Source organism: Triticum aestivum, chromosome 5D, assembly GCF_018294505.1.
Source record: "Triticum aestivum cultivar Chinese Spring chromosome 5D, IWGSC CS RefSeq v2.1, whole genome shotgun sequence".
Taxonomy (NCBI): domain Eukaryota; kingdom Viridiplantae; phylum Streptophyta; class Magnoliopsida; order Poales; family Poaceae; genus Triticum; species Triticum aestivum.
This window is the reverse complement of record NC_057808.1, coordinates 86,218,468-86,237,020: the sequence shown is the minus strand read 5'-3', so window position 1 is coordinate 86,237,020 and position 18,553 is coordinate 86,218,468.

Genomic DNA, 18,553 nt, shown 5'->3' with positions numbered 1-18,553 from the left:
AAATTCACTCAAACCCAATCCACGTCTACGAGCATAGCATAGCAATATAAGCAAACGTAGAAGTAACTCCCAAGGGTTTGATAAGAAAACAGGTAATAGGTACTACCTCAACTACTTCCCAAATCCCATAGTTTAATTTGATCCTAACCATGCAAGTGTTTGAGGAATAGATCTAATGCAATAAAACTGGGTATGGAAAATATGATCAAAGTGTTACTTGCCTTGCTGATGATCCGCGAAACCTAGCGATTCGAAGTAACAAGCGGCACACTCCGGGTACTCTATCGCAAACAAATAAGCAAACAATAAGTACTCATCTAATGCACAGGTAAAACTCGAATGAAAGATCCAACCAGAATGTTCAACTTAAGAACTCCGGTTTGCAAAAAGAATCAAAACGAAAGAAGCAACGAAAGTCAAACTGCGAAAGAAAGAAGCTTCGTTTACTAATCTGGATATAGGTCAAATTTTACAGTAGAAAACTTGTTTCAGTAGGTTAAACGGAAAGAGAATTTCGAGACGAAACTCTAGGCGCTTGAATCGCCTGATTCCCATAAACGAGCGAAAAGTTAAACAGAAACGAAGATTCGATCAGAAATCGAATCTGCGATAATCGCGGAAAAATCCGACGAAAAAGAAAAACGGACGAACGGTTAAAGAACGGACGTTCGTTAACAGAGAAAAACCGACGAACGCGTTAGTTAAAACGAACGGTTCGGTGAACATTCACAAAATAACAAAACCGAAAAAAACCGATCTAGGTTTTTTTTTAAACGAACGGGTTTTTTTTAAAACAAAAACCGGCAACCGAACGGCGGCGAGGTACCTCATCGGGGGCGGGCTCCGGCGGGGCTTGGCCGGCTCCGGTGAGAGGCGGCGAGGGCGGCGGGGTGCGGGGGTGCTCGGGGGGGGGGGGCGGCGATGGCTTGGAGGAGGGGGCGGCCGGGGAGGCATGCGGGTGCCGGACTCGGCGAGCGGCGGCGGCGCTCCCGTGTGCGGAGAGGAGACGGGGCACGGGCGGCTGGGCCTCGGCTGGGCTTCGGCCCGGCGGGCGTGCGCAGTTTTATTATTATTATTTTTTTAAATACGTTCCGCGGAAAATATTCGTAGAAAAATAAATAAGCGTCCAAAAAAGATAAAATAAATTTTCCCCGTCTAGTTAGAAAATCTAGAATAGGGTGAACATTTTTTTGACACAAAAATAATTTTTTTGAAAACATGCAATATTTTTAATGCAATGAAAATTGCAAATAAATTCCAATAAATGATTTTAACATTTTTCCTCCAGTATTTCAATTGTTTTGGAGAAGTCATATTTTCTCGTCTCATTTATTTTGTTTAATGAAATATTTTTCCGAAGAGAAAAATAATTAAAACCAAAATCCTCGTCTTATTATTTGATGAAAAAATCAAATATGAAAATTCGAGAAAATCCCCAACTCTCTCCGAGGGTCCTTGAGTTGCTTAGGATTTATCGAGGATTTGTCAAAATGCAATAAAACATGATATGCAATGATGATCTATGTATAACATACCAAATTGAAAATTTGGGATGTTACAAGGTGACACCCGTCCGGCGACGTGTCAAGAGAACAGATGCGGAGCTGGCAAGATAAACCCAGCAGGCCTTGCCGGGAAGATTGTGATGTGACACTGAGTGGTGCATTTAATGCACCCTACCAGCCCGCAGAGTTTGGTATGATAGCACTGTTTGCTATCATATTAGTGGGTAATGACTGTTTTGCCACTGTGGTGGCCCCTTAAAATATAAAAGCAGCCCATGGCAATCGTAGGAGGGGGTTGGAGGGTTGGAAACTTGACCAAACCCAAGCCACCATACGCTTGTGGTCACCGTAGCCCTGAGGCAGGCCTTGCCAGGCAAGTGTACCACACACCACCACTTTCATTTCCACCATCAATCCACCAAAGGAGGAGTAGGGTCTTACGCCTCGCGGCGGCCTGAACCTGGGTAAATTGCTTGTGTGCTCTCTGTCGTGCTGCCGCACGCTGGTCTGCTCTCTGTGCAACGCGACGTCCCCGCCGAACCAGCAAGGGGCCGCCCGGTCCAACAGGTGGTCGCGGATATCCCGCAACATTTTTGGCGCGCCAGGTAGGGGTTCGCTTGTGCGAACCTGAAAGCGTGTGCAGCGCATCATCTTCATCGCCATCTTCTTCTTCGGCGACGCCATCGACCATGGCGCCTAAGAAGAACAAGTTCGGCCCTTCGGCCCAGCCATCCACCTTGAAGGCTCCACCGCCCGCGACCTTAGGTACCGCGGGGGATGCGGGGACAAGTGAGGACATGAGTGCTGCTGGGGGCATGGCAGGAGCAGGCTGCGCCGTCGCCACTCCCCTGCGGCCGACATGGGGGCTGAAGGCATTGGAGGAGGACATCTTCAACAGCGTCTCGACGATCAACCTCCGCAGAGGTGCGGACAGGAGGGTGACTCTGCCTACATCCCCTCCTCCCATCGGCGGGCGAGCCGACCCAAACACGACACCCGACGGAGCCGCGGACCCTCGAGCGCCATTACTGTGCGACCCCGCTGCCCAGGTGGTCGTCCCACCGTAGCGCGGACGCGCCACCGCCGCCGCCGCCGCGGGCACCGTCAGGAGCCAGGCAACGATGTGGTCAAGATCATGAACTTCCAGGCCAAGCAAATGGATATGGCACGGGCCTAGTTGCTGCTAAGGTTCCCGCTAGTAGCCGAGCAAATGGATGAATGGTGTGCCACCATCCAGAGCCTCCTCGGTTTCACCGAGGCAGGGGGCTCGCGGCGCGCTGGCCCGCCATGATCTCCCCAAGTGACGATGACTGCCCGTACTGCTGGCCGAACTGAGGGGGTTGTCCCCACCGTACAGTCCCCACCGCGACAGCAGGCGCGAGCGCAGCAAGATGAAGATCTTGGTGACGTCTTGATGGCCTCTTCTGACCCTCGAGAACGTCCGGGCCAACGACGAACCCCGGAGGATAGGCGGTGGGGAGATGTACGCATCGTCGTAGGGCGGCCTCTCAACGACCCCCGCCAGGCTGACGGGTGCGGCGACCTCAACGTCGACAAGCCTGCGTTCTGTGTTGGCGGGTGCCTACCTTTTGAGGTCGGCTGCCCTTCCTTTACACGTGAGCTGCGGCAAGTCCATTGGCCGCCCATCCGCACGTTCGAGCCGGAGATACCTGAGAAGTACGACGGGAGACTGAACCCGGTAGAGTTCCTGAGCATCTACACCATCGTTGTTTAGGCTGCCGGGGAAGAGACGAGAACGTGTTCGCCAACTACTTCCCGTTGGCTCTCAAGTCCAATGTGAGGTCTTGGCTCATGCGCCTGCCGGAGAACTCCATTTCGTCATGGGCAGAACTGTGACATGAGTTCATCGGTTCCTTCCACTACAAAAAAAAGACACTTCCGTGACGAGACGTGTTTGTCACAGTAGGTCGCGTTTTTTGTCATGCATGTACATCCATGACAAATTTATGACAGAATCAAGATAGTCATATCAAGTAGTTAAAAGGCATGAGGATTAAGGACTTACAACAATGGCTTTGACTGGTGTAGTCATGCCCTTCCTCTTGCTGGTGTGACAGTCCTTGAAGATTTCCACAACATTTGGTTCAGGTACTTTTTGGTCCTTGCGGGCTTTCCTCTGCATTTGGAACAAGTCAATATAGATCTGATAATATGGTACAACGAAAAGAGTGAAACAGCAGCTAATTACAAGAGCCTTGAAGTGTGCAATATAGCTACGAGATCCTGTCATCTGTTGGAATTTCACTTTCGTGCGGTTGGCCTTGTTCTTTGAACAGTTCACCTACAATAAGATAGATTTGTGTGGCACATGCGTAAATAGGACTTCAACATGTGACCTGATCACATATATATAATGTCTGATACTTCGGATCGGACCAGTGTTTAACGAGGCCTCTCTAGTCTTCATCAGATATATTTTCCACTGGAGATGTTTGGGCAAGTTCACTGTTAGCCTTGCCTTGAAAGTGAGTTTTCCTCAAGTTATACCGATACTGACGCAGAGCAGACTTGAAAACATGGGTGCAAGCTTGTCTGGTTGCATCATCTTGGCTATCCAACTTGAACCTCATCTGTTGAAAATTATGGGAGTCTCATTATCAGCAACCTAGAAAGTATTGGACAGAGCAAGACGATATTACTAGTTTCCATACATAACCATACTTACAGATAAATGGTCGAGGAAGGTGTTGAACTGGGTTTCGTCTTTGTAATTCCTGTACTGAATCCATGTTGGGAGGATACGTACATGACACCTAACAGCAACCGCTGCCTCTGATACTAACTTGGCTGACTTTGTAGCATCACGTGGCCTTTTTAAACCTGCCTCAAAACGGATCTCCATTCTTCCTCCTCTAGATTTAGTTAACCTATCGAGCATTATCCCTAATGTTTGTTTCCTCTTGCCCCTAGGTGCTAGTCCAACAACAAACATAGGAAGTGTTAGTGTACATCAAACTATGAGACTACATATAAAGAAGCATGCAACTGTAACTTGACTCGAGCAACTACCTTCTTGCTGTTGAAGCTCACAAAGTTCATCTGATCTTGCCAACTCATCTTGTGTCAAGAGTGCTTCAGAAGTAGTGCCAGGTGGCAAGGGAGCTTGGGAACGTGCTGCTAGCTGAGTTGACGAACGAGTAAATCGTGCAGCTGGTGGTACTGTGGAAGGTGTTGCAACAACTAGGGTTGTCTCTGCTTGTTTGGTGGCAGCTATTTGTTTCTGTTTGGCTTGTTCTGCAGCTCGTGTAGCATGGGATACCCTGTCGGTACAATTTTCCACTGGACTTTGACCTTCTATTGCACCATCAGTACCAGCAGAATCTGCAGGATTGTTCCACTTCCGTTTCCCTGTCGTTCTGTCTTGCTTCCTCTTTCTCTGTGCCATGTTAAGTCAAGCCGACAAGAAAAATGAATAACAACTTAGTTCTTCAGAACAAATGTACTTTGATGTAAGAACATGGTGTGATAGACAGATATTGTATGGTCTAGAAACAGGAACACGTGTCTTAGTCACAAGTATAATGTGTAAAGTAAGCAGATAAAATTAAACAAAATTAGTAGCAATACAAGCTAGACATCATACATAACATGCAACCACATATAACAGTGCCAAGTTAGATGGAGCACCTTTGATGGTGCAGTAGGGGAGACGTGCTCATCACCAACACAGCTACGTTGAGTGTCTATGCATGTGTTGTCTTGGAAATCATCTTGGGGGGATGGAGGAGTATAATCTGTAGAGGCCCTCCATTTGGAAGGAGCACCTTCATCCGCTGCCTTGCTAACTTCCTTCCGCTTTATTGATTTTGAATTGTCAAGTAAAACCGACAAGAAAAAGCAATAAAATTCACTCTTCAGAACTCATTCGTGCATGATACTGACAATCACTACTTTGATGTAAGGCAAACACATGATTCCAGGATGGAATAATACGAAAAACAGGACGGCATGGCATATTCACAACTGTTTGTGTAAACTAAGCAGAAACCATTTCACCAAATAAGAAGCAATGCAAGCTAGACACCACGTGAAAGATGCAACCAATATGACTCTGCCAAGTTAAAAGTGTCCCATCATAAATGGCATTTCAACAAATTAGAAGCAGCGCATGCTATAAATCATATCAAAGATGCAACTAATATCACACTGCATATACTGAAGGTGTCTCGTCATATTGATTTATGCGGGATACAAAAAACAATAGTTTTATGTGAGGACATGCTTAATAGACAGATGTACTATGTACTAAATACAGGAAGGCATGTCACATTAACAGGTATAATGTATAAGCTAAGCAGAATAGCACATGCAGTTTAACCAGATTGGAAGAATTACAATCTAGACACCATATGCAACATGCAACCACATATCACGCTGCCAAGTTAGAGCAAGCACCTGCGATGCTAGTGTAGGGGAAATGCGGTAATCAACTACAGAGCTACGTTCACTATCTTCATCTAGCCTTGCTGTTTCTTGAGAATCATGTCGGGAGGCTGACGCTGCATTCTTTAAATGAGGAGTAATCCACTTGCCTGACTGCCTCATCATAAGTGATTGATGAGGGATACACAAGAACATTAGTTTGATGTAAGAACATGGTTAATACACAGATGTACTAGTATGTACCAAAAACAGAAAGGCATGTCATATTCAAAGGTATAATGTGTAAGCTAAGCAGATGCAATTTAACCAAATTGGAAGCAATACAAGCTAGACATCCGGCTGGAGTGGTAAGCATGATCATCTAGGACCTGAGAGCCTGGTGGGAGGCGGGCTGCTTCGCCACCATCGCGGCTTTTTAGTTGGCTTCCAGGTGATGCCTCTCTTTGCTGGGCTTGTCACTGGCTCGGCCAGTGCCCTGACTAGCTATTTGTCTTCTGGTGCTCACGGGATGGTGGTTCATGTAAAAAATATCGTTCCTTATCTTAATAAAGGCCGACTTCGGCCTTTCGAATACAAGCTAGACACCATATGGAACATGCAACCACATATGACACCGTGAACTTAAAGCAAGCACCTGGGATGGTGGTTCATGGCGGGCGAGATCATCAACTCCAGAGCTACGTTCCCCGTCTCCATCTGCTGACACTGCACCTATTATAACGCTGAAACTTCTCTGGCCTATCCGCGTACGACACTGGAGCGACTTCTCCCTTTTCTTTTTTGCTTCTCTCATAGCAGCAGAGTCTGAAATACCCTTGCATAAAAACACAATAGTGAGAGTATGGGTGAAGTGTGTGTAGAACTAGTGCACTGTAAAAGTAGCAGATAGGAGGTGGCCGAAAAATAAATGACAGGAGACATATGATAGCTCTACAACATTGCATGGCAAACAAAATTAGATTCTACTCCGTATGATTTTCTAATATATGAGCACAGGAAATGCAGGTACTCCTCCAGATAACCACCACATGTTGTCCTATCAAGATAACAGTAGACTGAAAATAAATAGGTCAGTCGATTTTTCTATGAACCGTCTGATCTATAAGTAACGGGTAGATGGCCTTCGTCTACCTCTCGCCAGTCACTGTTGACGATCTTTCTCGAACCGCCAGCAACCACCGGCACAGACCCCTGCCACCGCCGCCCCGCCCTCCCCTCGACCTCACACCACCGCCGTGCTTGGCAGCGCCCCCAGGCCATCCCTTTAATCCCCGCCGACCTCCAGACTGGGCGCCAGCAGCTCTAGGCCCCACACGCCCCTAAGATAAACACCGAGGCGCTGCTTCCCTGGCATAATAGGCGGACTAGCGCCTGTTACGCCAGGGAATTATTCCGTTAATTGGGAATCAACTGACCAGGAATTGAAATCCAGGAGGGCGACGGACCTCTACCTAAGGTGAAATAGTATATTAGGAGAAACCTTGTGCATCGCGAGTTACTAGGAACATCTAGTATCGAGAAGAAGCGGTCAACAAGTGTCTTCTGTGGGATGAATACCGTGCAAGCAGACACGTAAGATTTGCACGAATAAGGGAAGAGGAGTACCATTTTCGGTTGCCGGCATGGTCTGCTCCACATGTCATGGCGATCTTCCTCTTTTTGCCAGGGGAACCGATGTTTCAGAGGAGGGTGCAGGCTTGGACGAACCCATAGCGAAATTGTTGACTGTGTTGCTGTGGCCGTATGTCGGCAGAGGGGAAGCAGATCCGAGGCGGTGAAGGATGGCGTAGCAGGAACAACTCTGGTGCGGTGGAGGGTGGCGAAGTTGGAGCGGCAGCGGTGAGGCGCAGGACGGCGTGGTTGAACTGGCTCGGGTACGGACGGCTCGGCCTCGGCTTGAACTACTAGCCGTGGAGGGCGTTGCGGTTGAGGTTGCAGTGGACGACGACGTAGGGATATCGGCTCTAGCGTGATGGAGGAGGGCAGCGGTTGATGGGTGGAATGGGGTGGCGGACGGAGGACACCGGGGTTTCGCGGCTGGTGGAGAGGTAGTTTTTGCGCCCACGGAGTATGAATGGGGAATCGGACGGGTGGGCGGGGGGGAGGGGGAGAACCATGTTTCGGTCTGGGACGCGCTTGTTTTTGGCTTTTTTGAACAGAAGATGGGACGCGCTTGTTTGAAATTTGGGGAAAGTACAAACTTTACCCCCCTCTTAAATTTCGGACCTACTGCGGGTCGGGGGTAGGATGGTAATCCCAGGTGTCCCAAATAGTGGGCGGGAGCGATTTCGGCCGCGCGCATGTGTGCTTAGGCGGCCATTGTGTATGAATGTTTTTCGGAGGCGGTTGCGTGGCGTCTAGATGAAGCTACAAACCTACCCCGGTTTAGATCTTTGGATGTCGGGCCAGTAGGTTTCACGGGTCGGAGTTATTAGAAAAGTTATTTCTCTTGTACTACCAAACATTGGTCTCACGCGGTTTCGGGCGAGTAGAGGCTCTTTTGGCGCTTCGTTCGAAATTTTGAAACACAAGCATTCACGTTTAGAGTACTCTTGAACTTTGAGGATTGACCTAAATAGACAACGTTAAATTTGACCTTGTATGTTTGAAAACCTCATTAAATTATCCGCTTCTTTTTGAAATTTTGACACTTGAAAATCCTATAACTACGATTATTTTGGAATGGAGGAGCTAAATTAGAATCTATTTTGTACACGACTACATATGCTATTATGTACAAAATCAGAGCAAAGATTGGTGCCCCCATAATTTAGGTATGATTTACAAATGCCATGATATCAAATTCAAATAATTGAATGGACTTCATGTTGAATTCGATTTTTTAAAACCACCTTAAGTTGAATTCAAATGTATGCTAGTTCATAGGTAGCTATTTATAATGTTCATTGTGTAACTTTCGTATGTATAATGTGCTTTACACACACAACATGAACTATACTCACGTTTATATTCGATTGCTAAAGCGATGCATTGTCTGGAGTTCAAAATACTAACTATGTGGATCAATTGTGTCGAATAATAACATAGACATGCTCAAATTCGATAGAATCTAGATGTCTGATGGATCAATGACCGTTCCTTACGCGAATTGCAAATATCATGATCCCATCCTAATATTTGGATACAATTTATATCTTTAATCAATGTGTACAGCAGTCTTGTACGTGTAGTTTCACTCTCCATCGGTGGTCTCTCACACATGCTCACACACTCTCTCCCGAGGTGTCTTTCTCGCACACATGCTCTCGATATAACCCTCCCTCCCTCTCGTAACCATTTACGACTGTTTTCACTAACCTTTATCACAAGCACTCTTCCTCTCGCAAGCATACACACGCACAATCCCCATCGACCCTTTCTATATACATAGACCTGCCTACGTGTCTCCTGTACGCACATTATCTTTAGGCATGTCTCTCACGCATTGTCTCACACCTCTCTTCCTAATCGACGAGTATGATTCTAGCAGAGCATTCTGTAGGATGCCCCTTAAAGTTAGGTTGGATGAATAGTAATATCAGAGATAAAGGGGTTACCTTAGTCCGAGAACCTAGGGTTACAAATCCTAGCCGGCTTTGTCAGTGGACATAGAGTCCTTCACAATTATGCTATCTTTGTCTTGTACGACTAGTCATCCATGGGTCTCCCTAAATGCGTCACGGGCCGACCAATGTGGCGCAGGACGGAACCGAACGAAGGGCCTCACCTCGACCCACCGGACCTCACGCGGTGACACACCCTCTGCCCCCATGTCTCGTTATCTTCTCACACCCACACATACCAACACAGACACCACACACAAAAAATATATTCTCCTGGTGCCTCTATCCACTCCCCCTTGCATATACACACTCAAGGGAATCTCTCGCCGTGACGTCATATTCGTCTCTCTCTCTAGACCACTCTCATTTCTCGTGCTATCTCTCCCACGCCCCCCCTGTCGGCCCCTCTATCCATGCCTCTCTCGAATACGTAATACACACACATACCTCTCTAGGCCCTGCCAAATGCATCAACTACACATTCACACATGTTACATCACGTACCCCATTGATCTAAAAAGCCCTCTCTTCACGTTTATTTCGCATACAACATTCCTTTTGAATAAAGTGTGGCCAAAAAAATATTTTAGAATTTCTACATATATACAACATTACAAAGTTATATGGAGGAGTATGAACGCTTGCATTGCATGGTGCCCACAATGATATTTATTCCGCACTGTGAATTTGTATATTTTTATACTATATATAAAGTTAGTCATAATAAAGAGAAACGAAGAGCATCTCTCTCTCCATCGCATACCCCCCTCTACGCCCCTTTCAGGTACGCACACAAACTATCTCCAGGTCCTCTAAAAGTAAGCCCCCAGCACATTCACGCATGTTTCATCTTTCTCTCGCGATATATACAGTGACGATCATTGTATTTGAAGCGAAAGCACGATACGTACATTGGACTTCAGAATCCACTCATTACGGTCACCATTTACGTTTTGTGGTTATTATACAGTCACGGGCTCACCGTACAACTCTGTATTTGCTCAAGACACGACTAGTTGACCAGTTAAACGCTCCACGTGGCACCTCTAGTGTTGCATCACATTATCTCACTACCATCGGGCCCACCTGTCGGCTTGTATCTACTCTACATCTACACTCTTATAAAATACTAGCAAGATGCCCATGCGTTGCACGGAACATCAAGATGCATTTGTATGAGTAGTTTATCTTGTGGGAGAAAAGGATGAACAAGGGAAGGCCTTATTTGCAAGTGTGGAGAGGGGTGTGGGTATCTTTTTGCAAAATTGCCATAGTTTCCTTCCTATCCGTCAGATATAGATCGGACGGCCTATATTGCAGGATGGCAGGCACACGATCATCACCGACTATGCTTTTTATAAGAGTAGGGATAAAATACACTCTTATAAAAAACAGAGTTGGTGATGATGGTGTGCCTGCCATCCTGCAATATAGGCCGTCCGATTTATATCTGACGGATAGGAAAGAAACTATGACAATTTTGCCAAAAGGTACCCACACACCTCTCCACATTTGCAAATAAGGCCTTCCCTCGTTCATCCTTTTCTCTCACAAGATAAACTAGTCATACAAATGCATCTTGATGTTACGTGCAACGCACGGGCATCTTGCTAGTAAGAATGAAAACAAACGACAAAAAAATATTGGACGGTGGTTCGAAGTCATGACCGCGGGCACAGCGGACAAGGTGGCCTTGTATTGGTATGCTGAGCCGTCTGTTTTAACACACAGGAGCTGGTGTGGTGATTATACACACACGCACGCATGCACACGAACTGCATGCACGCAACACTCACACGAACACATGCACCCACGCACGCACGCAACACTCACACGTACACACGCAGCCACGCACGCACGCAACACTCACACGCACACACGCACGCATGCATGCACACACCAGTACACCACACGACCAACACACACTCTCACGCTCAAGTGCTCAACCTACACGTGCATGCGCACACATCAGGCCCTGACAGACACATACACAACCAGGTGATTCCCGCGCACGGGGTGGAGTCTTGTCGCGCCTGCGTAAATTTGTGTTTATCTGACCTTTTCCCTATGCGAACTGACAGGTGGGACCCACAAGGAACGTGGTCAATTTAACTAGTCAACATGGTGCCACGCAGACTATTTGGCCGGTCAACAGAGTGCAATCCGATGCTGAACCGTGAGCAAGTGACCGTATAATCACCGCAAAACGTATATAGTGACCGTAATCAGCTTATTCTGAAGTTCGGTGAACGTATTACGCTTTTCTCTCTGTAGGCCCTCCAAAACTACATCTCTACACGTTCTCGCATGTTACATCTAACAACTATGCAATACAGCACTACTACTACACTCTAACACAATAAATCATATGTGTTTTTAGTTTTACTAGATATCATATTGTTACTTAATTATTCAGTTTGCATACATTAAAATTGCCTTTGAAATGTATGGCCAGTATCATATACCGCGCGGGAAAAATCCCGCCCTTTCCTGTTTAATCGGGTTTGTATCGATGGATCGTGCGAAACAGCAAAACTATAGTACTATATACAGTACAAGTGACAGTTCACTGGGCCGTCGTGTCGTGTACTCCTCCGTCGTAAGAGTGGAGCGCTCGCTTTCATAAATCTTCTAGTCCCTTTCGCCGACATGTGGGGCATCAAGCTACCGGGTCCACGTGCCATACCGGAATACAGTGCAGAGCAGCCGGGGTGAAGCACCCAGTCATGGCGCCGGCGTAGTAATGAGCAATGAGGCGTCAAATCACAAAGCTGCACCTTTCCCGCAGTTAAGTTGGAGGGACGAAGTAATAATGCTAAAAAAAGAAGTTGGAGGGACGAAGCAACCATCATTTCACTCGTTGCTGAATCCGCTTCTCCCTCATCTTCTTCAAGTTAACCACGTGTTGCTTCTGCCGTTGTTCTGCCTCATGTGGGAAGCGGATCGGCTTGGTAAAGCACTGACACATGGGACCGCATGTTAGCAAACCGCCAGGACAACGTCCTCTAAAAATAAGAAACCTCCCCCGCCATCCGCGCGGCAAAATCACCTCCTTTTTACTAATCTTGATTCTATAATTTTTTAGATCAATATAATTGAGATTTGTATAGATAGCACACAGGAGCAAAACCAAGTGGTACGGTTAAGGGCATCCACAATGTGTAGCCAAATGTGAAAATAGCTTTTGGCATCGTGGGAACCATTGTGGACGGTGTTGCCAAAGCCAAAAGGATGGAACCGAAGCTCCCTGATTGATTGATTGAAGGAATAGAAAAATGCAACGTCTCTCCTCTTTCTCCCGTGCTTGGACGCATGTACAGTATAGAGGACAGAGTCTACTCCCCTGTCCCTTCTATCACAAATCACAAAGCAGTGAGGCGTCAAATCACAAAGCACGGACGAAGCAACCATCATTTCACTCTTCGCTGACTCCGCTTCTCCATCGTCTTCTTCGAGAAACCATCTCACCGCACTAAGCTGGACGGACGACGCTATTGTGTACGAGTAGTACTAGTACATTTACGCGTCCTTTGGTTCAACGGACTTCCTGGATGCAAATAAGGCGGTTGTCTCGGCTTGCAGGCGGCACTTGCGAACGACTTACCGTGGTCTCCCTCAATGGTGTTCTCCGTCGAACGCACTTCGCCAAACCACAACGTTCGAGATATCGTCGACGTCACCGCAATGGGGAAGGAAGTCAAATATAGTTACTACCTCCATTTTTTTGTACACAAGGCCAGTATATCAAAATTACAATTTGCAAAAGGCCACTAACACTAATCGAGGCAAAATTGATGGGGTTTGCCTCGTACTAGCAACCAAGGACATTAATATCCCCTGCATGCATGCGGAAGTGAGAAGGTTGGTTTGCATGGCGCTGCATTAATCAAGCGATGAGGAGTGAGATGGTTAGCTCTTTGGGCTTTGGAGAAAAAATACGCATTAATTGACACGTGAAACGAGGATTTGTATCGATTAATCCCGTGAAGGAAAACCCCGCCTTTCTTTTTTAACACTAGTACTCCTAGTACGTAGTACTACGTACTTATCCTGTTTGGGTCTAGGCGTTGCATTGCCATACTTCGCCACACATTTTTGCCAAGCTTGCCTAAAGTTTTCAAAATGAAAAGGAGGTACACTTGCGCACGGCTGTCGCGGTCGCACCGCACCCTCACACGGTCGCTCCTGCACGCCGCGGTCGCACCGCACCCTCACATGCACAGTCGCTCCTGCACGCCGCAAACCCAACCAAGGGAACGCACCCTCACTGACACGTGCTGTCGCATGTGAACAAACCAAACTCAGCCATCCTACCGCTGACACATAATTTTCGTTCATAGAGTATGTTTATCCAACCGCATGTTGGGGAGTATCCGTATGGCCCGTGCGGTGGTCTGTTGGGGAAGAAGAAGAGGTGAGGAAGAAGGGTTAGGAGACGTAGGATATTCATCCAACCGCCTGAAATGGTAGACTGACCCAAGTCAGGCGACTTGCATAACAATATATTTTTTACATAGCAAAAGATCCATAAAAACAACAATATAAAGAAAAACTATCACTGCTCGCGGAACGAGACGGCCTCGTCGTCTTTGGCTGCCGGCGTGAACCAGCCGTAGCTGCCGACGTGTGTCTCCGCACCGTGGTTGTCCTCGGCCTCCAGCTACTTGTTCACTCGAGGCGTGCGGGTGCTCTGCACGGACGATAGCACCGCCCGGTTCAAGTCAAGGACGTCCGGATCCGCCTCCAGGAGGGCCTCGATGGCAACGGCATCCGCGTCGAGTCGAGCCTCCGCCACCCTGTTCAAGTCCAGGACGTCCAATTCCGCTTGCAGGAGGGCCTCGAGGAGAGCGGCATCCGCGTGCTCCGCGTCGAGTTGAGCCTCTGCCGCCTGGTTCAAGTCCAGGACGTCCGGTTCCGCCTGCAGGAGGGCCTCGATGGCAGCGGCATCCGCGCAATCCGCCTCAAGTTGAGCCTCCGCCGCCCGGTTCACATCCACGACATCCGGTTCCGCCTGCAGGAGAGCCTCGATGGCAGCGGCATGCGCACGCTCTGCGTCGAGTTGAGCCTCTGCCTCCCGGTCCTCCTTTAGTATCGTCAGGTTGAACCGCTGGTCCGGCTGCACCATGGGGGACTCGGTCGCCGGCACGAAGTCAACGTCCATCGTCTCATACCCATCAGGGGCCTTCTGCGCCATGACCTCCGCCATGAACATTGGATCGGCTTCCTCCTCCTCGTAGCTTGGCTCCAGAGAACTCGGGGATTGGCCCGCCGCAAAGCGAGCTTGGGAACGGAGGTCTCTGGCGCCGACCGCCGCCGTGATTTCTGCACGGCGCACTGGCATAGCATCTTGTAGTACGTGATCTTGTGGCGCACCATGGCTTTCTGGCAAACTAGGGGACGCTTGATGCAGGCTAGGGGATCGAAAGGTGGGGGAAGGGGCTGGAGATTAGGTGTGGTTTTAGGGCAGTGGCTGACGTAGGACGAGCAGCGAAGGTTCTGGTGTGAATAGTGGTTCCGGTGACGACCGGTCAATCGGTTTTGAATGTACATCGCTCTTGTCGCCTTCACGTTGCAGCCCGGCACGCTGGACCCTCCACGTCGCTCACCGAATGGAACGCCCTTCGTCTTGTGTTTTTTCTCGCTTGTGGGACCGCAGTTGAGAGCAAACCGACGTCCTTCCCGCTCCCCCGCCCGCGTCATTTTATGCGGAGTAAATAAAAACAGAGGGAGTATACTACGGATGAGGATCCCCTGACGTGGCCGAACCCATTGAGTAACTGACATGCGGGGCCTAGCAAGCATGGGGTCCACCAGTAAGTGACCGAAAGGGAGGGTAAGGCAGGGATGCGTATGTGAAAGGAGCTTCCAATGATATAATTTTCACATTATACATCTCATGTACTATTAATCTTGTCAATAGTCAAATGCGGTTTTGAAAAACGCATTAGAGCATGGTTAATAATATAGCCAGTCGATGGCTATAAGGAACTGCCATGTCATCTATAGCCATCATCTATTATATGCACTCATACAGTAGTGTGGGCTATAAGGTTGGCTATTTCCCGCAAAAAAATTACAAGGTTGGCTATTGTATTAGTACTTTTTTCCATCTGCTCTCCATCTCTTTCTTCATATTTATTGTACTTATTTAACTAGGAATGCGTATATAGCTAGGCTCTTGCATGAGAGCTCACTCCCCTTACGTTTTCACATCTCTCTCCTCCACATAGGCCCTATATAAATGGAAGGAGGGAGTACAACTATGAGCACTGCATACTCTAGTACAGATGTTGTCAGTACTCCACTAGTACTATTGGACTGGGAGCTTAAAAAAAGTTAGTATTGTACTGGCTATACATGGTGAAATCCTAGTAGGAAGAGCATGCGCGAGAACAAGCACATTCACGTGGTTGAAAACAAATTGGAAACCATCTCGAGTACAAATCTTGGCCTACATAGTGAAAGGCCTAATGCGCAACGCGGAGCACTGACGCTCGAATATGGCCGGGAAAACAGGGAAACCGACATGTGGGGCACACCTGTCGGGACGAGCGCAAACTAGTCCAATGGAGGAGCTGGCCCACGACCTCCTCGCCACCGGCAACAGTTCATGTGGGTCATGGGGGCCAACAACGTGGCGTAGCTCCAGCACCGCCTCTGGACACGGCGACCGCGGTGAGCGACACGGTCATCGTCGCTAGACACGGTCGGTTTCAGTGTGCCGAGGGTGGCGTTAGTGCTGTGGCACGACCAACAGCTAGTGTGTTTGGTTTGTGCCCAAGGTTGCCCCATCAAAGCATTGGGTAGCCAAAATTTTGGTTGAGGTTTTGGTTGCCCATGATTTGGCCGACATCGGCAAGAAAAATGAACTAGAGTTGGCTAGACTTCATTGGCATGCCAAAAAAATGGCAACCATCCATTTTTGGGTCATGACCAAAACCTCAAAAAAAAAACGGCAACCATCCAAACAAAGACCAATCTTTGGGTCATGACCAAAATTTTGGTAAGGTGCACTTTGGCCACAATCCAAACACACCCCAACACCCGGCTCGTCGAGGATGCACGGGGCGCCGGGACGCGTCCATGGAGTGGTGTAGCGCGGCCAACTGCATCCTCAGGACCTGAGGCCATGCCGGGTCGTCTTGCTTTTTCAATGAGATGCGTCGTTCGCATGTGAGCAAAGGGCATCTCCAATGTTGCCACGATCGCAGCTGACTTCCCTGGCACACCGAAAACCCTCGTCCCTCGCGCCGTCGCGCAGTGCGTTCCCAGCCGGCGCCAGCTGCCCGCATTCATGCCGTCCGTCTGTATGCCGTTGTTAAGAGGCTCGGTGCCCGAGGAACCAACTCCGGCGACTTAATGACGCACCAGGACGCTTGGCCTCACCGGAATGCGCTACTTAAAGCGGCAACGCCCGGCTAACCTCCACACCATAGCGCATCGTCCTCCTACCTGGCACCACATCCGCCATGACCGCAAGCGTGAATGCTCTGCGGGAGAGCTTGTCTTCGGGGATGGAGCTTGAGGTCGCCGCCCTCGCTCAAGTCGCCGCACAAGTGGTGGCCACGCTGGCGGCCGACGACGGGAGCACCATCAGCCACGCGTCCTACTTGCCGCCGTCCAACGTCCGGCACCGCCGAGGTCGGGGACTCCTCCGAGGATGAGTAGGGCATGGGAGGCGGCAGGGCATGGTGTGCCAACTAGCTGGTCCGTCTCCCGTGTTCTACTTTTCCTCGCCGGAGACCGCACCTTCACTTCACGGGTCTTGAACCCCGCCCCCGTACATGGAGATCGCAGATGGAGGATGTCGGTCGCCGCCGTAGAATAGGTTTAGGTTCGGGTTTCTTTTATTTTTCTGTCCTATAAAAGTTTGAAATGTAATGAAAATCTGTCGTGTTTGCATTAATCTCGGCCGGTGTATATGAACTTTCACAATAATATAGAATATTGTAGGAGTACTAGCAAGATGCCCGTGCGTTGCATGGAAGATCAAGATCTTGTGGGAGAAAAGGATGAACGAGGGAAGGCCTTATATGCAAATGCACATTCACGCATTTCACATTTTTCTACATCTACGGGAACCTACGAAAGGGTTAACGTAAATTGCCTCTCTCTCTCCTCCCCTGATTTTCATGGTGGTGGGCCCCTCCCTCCCCCAATCTACAATCAACAGCTCACACGTTTCACATTATGTTAATTACATAACTGGGACTACGTAGGTGTAGCATTACTCGTCCTAAAAAACCCAACTAAGCCAACCTCCTAGCATATCGCACGGGAAAAGACCCGGCCGCGCCGTTTTAGTCGGGATTACCGGATTACTAGTAGTAGTATCGATGGATCGCGCGAAGCAACAAGTTTATTTTTTGAGGGGGCGAAGCACCTAGTTTAAAAGGAAAAAAGGCGGTACACTCACAGCACCCCTATCGCGGTCGCATTGCAGCCCACACATGTTCGGTCCTGCACACGGCTCACGCAAACGGAACGCGCTTCGGCTTGACTCTTCACTGACACGTGGGACAGCACTTGGAGAAACCGACCATGCGGCAAACTCCCCCCGCCCACCGCGCAAAAATCCTCCCCCCCACCCAAAAATTCCCCCAAATCCTAGATTCAACCGCCCTTCAGCCAACTAGCCAATAATATTCCCCAAACCCCCTCCCCCCATCCCCCTCCACTTCATTCGATACGTCGGCGCCGCGGTTCATCGAGGGGATTCACGGTGATCCTCTCGCTCCCACAGTACGCTCTCGTAGACTGCCGTCCTCTAGCCGCTCCACCACCGCTGGCGACATTCTTGTGGAGGCGCACGGCGGTCAGCACCGCCACCGCTGGCGACGTTCGTGTGGAGACGCATGGCGGTCAGCTTCTCCCACGGTACGCGCATTCTAGACTGAGGCCTCGTGCATGTCGGTGTAGCACTGAATGTTAGCTGATAGACGTTGTTAATCTCACTATTTGCCGAAGTAGTTTATAGTCAATATGCTCTGCTTAAGAAGCTTCCTTGACCTGTTCTGCACTCAATCTGCTTAGCTGAGATGGCATGCCAAGGCCAATTAGTTGCTAAAATATCCTGCCATA